At 35.7% G+C, this 5680-nt stretch overlaps 1 pseudogene; it reads right to left on the bottom strand.

Moving 5' to 3' along the window:
- Positions 1 to 2855: 2855 nt before the first annotated feature.
- Positions 2856 to 3366, bottom strand: LOC102811144 (annotated as a pseudogene).
- Positions 3367 to 5680: the final 2314 nt, after the last annotated feature.

Here is a 5680-nt window from a genome sequence, read left to right as displayed (position 1 = left end):
GTGCTTACAGTCGTTATGAGTCGGTGCCGACTCTATGGCATCTAACAACAACAATAACAATACTCAACGGAGTCTTGGTGTAGTGCTATAGGATAAACACTGGACTTCTAACTGCAAGCCAGTAGTTCAAACACACCAGTGTCTCCAGGAAACTGCACAGGATTGTTATGAATTGGAAGTGACTCAACAGCATTTAACAACAACATTATCTAGTAGTCTTTGTTGTTATTCTTAAGTGTGGTCCATTTGATTTCTATTCATAGTGACCCTGTATAGGGTTTAAGCAGAGTATAATTTAATTCTGTACATTTGATTTTTTTTTTAATCTTTCTATGTTGATTTCTAATTTTGTACCATTTTGATTTGAAAAGATGCAATCTATGATTTCAATGTTTTTAAAATTCATTGACACCTGCTCATGGCCTAATATATGGCCTATTCTGGAGAATACTCCATGTGCACCAGAAAGAATGTGTGTTGTGTTCTTATTGTATTGAGTGTTCTGTATAAGTCTATTAGGTTAAGTTGATTGATAGTATCATTTTAGTTCCTCTGTGTCTTTTATGAGATTCTTCTAGTTCTGTCCTTCACCAACAATGCTGTATTGAAATCTCTTACATTGAATATAGAGTTGTCAATTTCTTCCTTCATTTCTATTAGAGTTTGATTTATGTATTTTGAGTCTCATTCATTGGTAGCACAAATATTTATTATGGTGATGTCCTCTTGCTCAACTGACCCTTTAATTATAACTTCATCTTTTATGCTGGTTTTTGCCTTAAATTCTGTTGCATGAGAAATTAACATTGCCACCCTTGCTTGTTTTTTATTGCTGTTCAATTTATATTGTTTTTTTTCCATTCTATAATTTTCTCTATTTTTGTCTTTGTGTGTAAGGCTTATCTCTTGTACAAAGCATATTGAAGGATCCTGGGTTTTCAACCATTCTACCACTATTTGTCTCTTTGCTAATGCATTTAATTCATTGTTACTTAGTGTAATTATCTATAGATATGAATTGACTGCTGTTATTTTGCTTATGTGTTTTTATGAGTTGCTGGTTTCTTTGTGCCATGTATTTTTCTGTGTTGAGTTTATGTTGCTTTTGCATTTTCTTGTCATTTTATTCATTGATTCTTTTTTTTTTTTTGAGTTTTTATTGTGAATTGAGTGATAAGTTTACATGGGGGAACATCAGTTTTACACTCATCACTTCATTGCAATGATTATAATCTCCTTTGTGCATCATCATTTTACAATATTTTCTTCTATTTCCTCTGTTTTTTGTTTTGTTTTGTTTTGAGGGAGGGGGATGTGCACAAAAACACTCAGGAATATATAATCATTTAAACAATAAAAGGACACATTCTGCAAGCCTGTCCCCTGGCTACCAACACCTGCCTGCCAGCACACAGCCTTTCTCTTTCCATGAGAAAGTCTTCAGCTGTTCTCTCTCTCCATCTTCTCATCTCTGCTGCCATCTCTGGTGTCGCTGCTTCTCTGAATAGGGTCCTACATTGCACTCTTGCTCTTCTCCTTTTATGGTCCTAGGGTCTTCTGTTCCTGGATTGTAAGATTAACTACTCCTCTCTCTTAAAAAATAAACAAACTTCTACCTTTACAGTTGTGACAGTTGCAATTAGTTATGATAATAATTACTCATTATTGAATCATAAGGATCTTATCCCCATCTCCTTTCATCAGACCTGTGTAGACAAGATTTATAAGTTTTCTTTGAGGTTACCCTGTAATTTATTAATTTCTTCCCCATTTTAAAACAATATATTTTATCTTGAGTTCCTTACCTCTTGGAAATTCTGTAACTAGTCACTTTTTTTTTTTTTTTTTTTTTAGTTGTTTTCATTATAAATTGATATCTCTGATTCCCAATTTTCAGTCTGGTTGGTTTGTTTTACTTTGGATATTACTTTATCTGGTTTGAATTCTTGGTAGCATTGCCAGATATGTCAATCTCAGTTTGTATTTTCATGTTGTTGAAAACTGAAGAACTCTCTTTAGGTTTTTTTTTTGTAAAGGTGGTCTGGTTATTGCAGATTCCTTTAATTTCTATTTATTTTGAAATGTTCTAATTTTGCTATTGTATTTGATATGGTTTTGTTGGGTATCTGGTTCCTTTTTTTAAAGGAAAAAATGAGTATTTTAATTCCATTTCAGAAAAATATGTCACATGAACATAGATTAGAAAACATGACACTGAGAAGCTTGTTGTCCTGGAAATGCAAGGAAAAGAATAAAAAAATATTACTATGTCCAATGACAATGTTCAATGGATCTGCCTCTTGCATCAATGACTGTAAAAGCCTGTATGTCCTCTCCCCAAAATACCTGTTCCCAGAGTCAACTCACTCTCTTTTTGTCCCTCTAGCTGAGAAAGCTAATTTCTACCACCTCCACCATCTTCTTTCAGTTACAAAGTATGGGAGCTAAAGACCCTGCGATCTGACCAATGAACAGAATTGTCCTTTAAGACAGCAACCCACAGGCAGTGGCACCCAAAGCCCTAGCCTTAGCCCCGAGGGCAGAGGCCACAGAGCTGACATTGTTTCCACTGACTCAGGAAGAAGAAGCCAAAAGCTGACCCTCAGCACAAATCAAAGTCCAATATGAAAAGGGAGGCTTTTCCTTTCGTTCTTTTTTCTGCAGCCATTCCATCTTTAGAAACAAAGGAAAAACAGAACACTTTTCCATTCTTTTGATTTTAAAAAGTTGTGAGCTTCAAAGGGATTTGCAAGCAGAATAGGGTTTAATCTAATCAGGAAAACTTTGCCCTGGTTGGAACTAGTAAGAAAGGTCTATATGATGATTTGTAGTAAAATGTTGAGAACCTCAGCTCTTCACAAGGCTGCCAGCCCTATAGAGGACATCACAGTGAGAACCAAGACAACTACTTCAGACTGGTATAGCTTGGGAATCTTCAGGCCCTTTCCTAGGTCCCATATCAAGTATCAAATTCCATTCCAGGTATGATACATGAGAGGTGAGACAAGTGCAAACTTAGCTGTATAGATCAATGATGAACCCAGATTCAGGGACTTTGCAAGTTTCAAATGAGACTCAAAGTTCCCAAGGATCAACAGGGCAGAGAAGCCAAGAAGAGAGACTCCTGCATTTAAGGCAATACCAGAGCCATTGTGGCAAATGAACATCACCATGGGAAAAGACCAATTGTAAATAGTGATGTGGGGAAACAATGGAGAATTTGAACTCGTGTTCTTATTCCAGAACTGCTCCATCTCTTCTTTGGCTGTGGTTCCCAAAGGAACAGAATTTTTGATACAGAGCTGAGGACTAAGCTGGGCATGGAGGCAATGACGGCCAACAAAGTCTGAGCAAGAAAGCAGCCATCTTGGATTCCCTAGTATGATTTTATTGGCAAGTATTTTTTTATTTTTATTTTTTAATATGTCTTCATGTCTAAAGGGTTTCTGCTGATAAATCAGAATTTAGCCTTATTGGTTCTCTTTTTTAGACAACTTTTTGTTTTTTCCAAACAGCTCTCAGGATTCTTTCTTTGTCTCTGATTTTGAAGCGTTTGATTATGTATGATATGTCTTATAGATTACCTTTTGGGAGTTTATCTTTTTTGTGATTTGTTCAATATCTTAATGTTTGTCTTCTTTTCTTCCATGATGTTAAAGAAATTTTCTTCCAACGAATATTCAGCTATTTTTTATATGCTTTTCTTTGTCATTTCCCATTATGGAATTCTGATCACCCTTAAGTTATTCTTCATTGTGTCTCACATGAATCTTAGACTTTCTTTGGATTGTTTCTTTCCTTTTTCTGAGTGTTGTTCGAGACTACTATTATTGAGAGATCTATCATCAACCTTACTAATTCAGGCTTTCACTGATTCAAATCTATTCCTTTGCTCTATCAATGTATTGTCCAGTTATGAAATACTTAGTATAACTATTTGAATTTATATTTGTAGGTTTTATGTTGTCTGTAATCCATTATCTACTTTTGTTGTTGTTATTGTTCCTGCAATGCTTGCCTGAATTTTTCCTTGTTTTCCTCAATCTTTGTGTCAATCTTTTGAAGGTACTTAAATATCATTCTCTTGAATTCTTTTTCAGGTAGTTCCAATGCCTTTTATGCCTCTAAAATGTTTTCTAGATCTGCCTCTCGGTCACTTGTTTGAGCCATTCTGTCTTGTGTCTTCCTCTGAATGGAAATAGTTTGTTATTTCTAAGACATTTTTATGTGGTTGTGGCTTGCCTGTATGAGCACAGCTGTTGTTCCTGTTGGTTGAGGCAAGAAGAAACAACATATACACGTAGAAAAAATATTTAATGCATAAGCAAAACACAACAATAAAAAAATATTAAGGAGAAAAAATAATGTGGTAAAAAGCAGACAACAGCTGAAAATTAAAACAATAGCAAAAAAGATAAAAGTGGGAGAGAAAAAACTAAACATGAAAGAGAAAAATAAGAGAAAAAATAAAATGAGAGCAATAGAACTTAACATAATTAAGATGAGGACTACATAAAAGAGAAAGAAATCAGAAAGTAGTAATGAAAAATTAAGGCAAAAAAAAGGGAAACAAGAAAGAAAGAAAGGGGAAAAGAAACCAAAGAAAATAATATAGTATGAGAGGTTGTTGTTGTTGTTGTGAAGTGCCGTTGAGTTGGTTTCAATCCATAGCAACCCTGTATAGGGTTTCCAAGGAGCAGCTGGTGAGCTTGAACTGCTGATCTTACAGTTCAAACACCTTTGCAGTCTGGCACATTAACCCACAGCACCACACCAGGACTCCAATATGAAAGATGTTGTTGTTGTTGTTGTTAGGTGCCATCGAGTAGGCACCAACTCATAGCGACCCTATGCACAGCAGAACGAAACAATGTCCTATCCTGGGCCAACCTCACTACTGTTGCCACACTGAGTTCATTGATGCTGCCCCCTGGCCTATACATCTCATTGGGGATCTTCGTATTTTTCTCTGATCCTTCATCTTACAAATGACTTACAAATCTCTAGTGACTGTTCCCTCCTGACAATATGTCCAAAGTATGAGAGATGAATTTTGGCCATCTTGGCCTCTAAGGAGCACTCTGGCTACACTTCTTCCAAAACAGATCTATTGGTTCTTTTGGCAGCGCATGGCACTTTTAGTATTCTCCTCCAACACCATAATTCAAAGGCATACATTTTTCTATAATCTTCTTTATTCACTGTCCAGCTTTTGCATCCATATAAGGTTATTGAAAATACCATGGCTTGGGTCAGCGCACCTTAGTTGTCAACCTGACATCTTTACTCTTCAACACTTTAAAAAGTTCCTGTGAAGCAGATTTGCCTATTGCAATACATCATCTGATCTCTTGACTGCTGCTTCCATGAGTGTTGATTGTTGATCCAAGAAGAATGAAGTCCTTGACAACATCAAACTTTTCTCCATTGATAAGAATGTTGTTTATTGGTCCAGTAGTGAGGATTTTTGTTTTGTTTACATTGAGATGTAATCCAGTGCTCTTTGATCTTCATCAGTAAATGTTTTAAGTCCTCTTCACTTTCAGCAAGCAAAGTTGTATCATCTACCTATTGCATATTGTTAGTGAGTCTTCCTCTAATCCTGATGCCACGTTTTTCTTCATAGAACCCAATTTCTCATATTATTTGCTCAGCATACAGGTTGAATATGTATGGTAAG

Source organism: Chrysochloris asiatica, unplaced genomic scaffold, assembly GCF_000296735.1.
Source record: "Chrysochloris asiatica unplaced genomic scaffold, ChrAsi1.0 scaffold00002, whole genome shotgun sequence".
Classification (NCBI taxonomy): Eukaryota; Metazoa; Chordata; class Mammalia; order Afrosoricida; family Chrysochloridae; genus Chrysochloris; species Chrysochloris asiatica.
The sequence above is the reverse complement of the archived record's forward strand: the minus strand, read 5'-3'. Positions and strand labels throughout refer to the sequence as shown.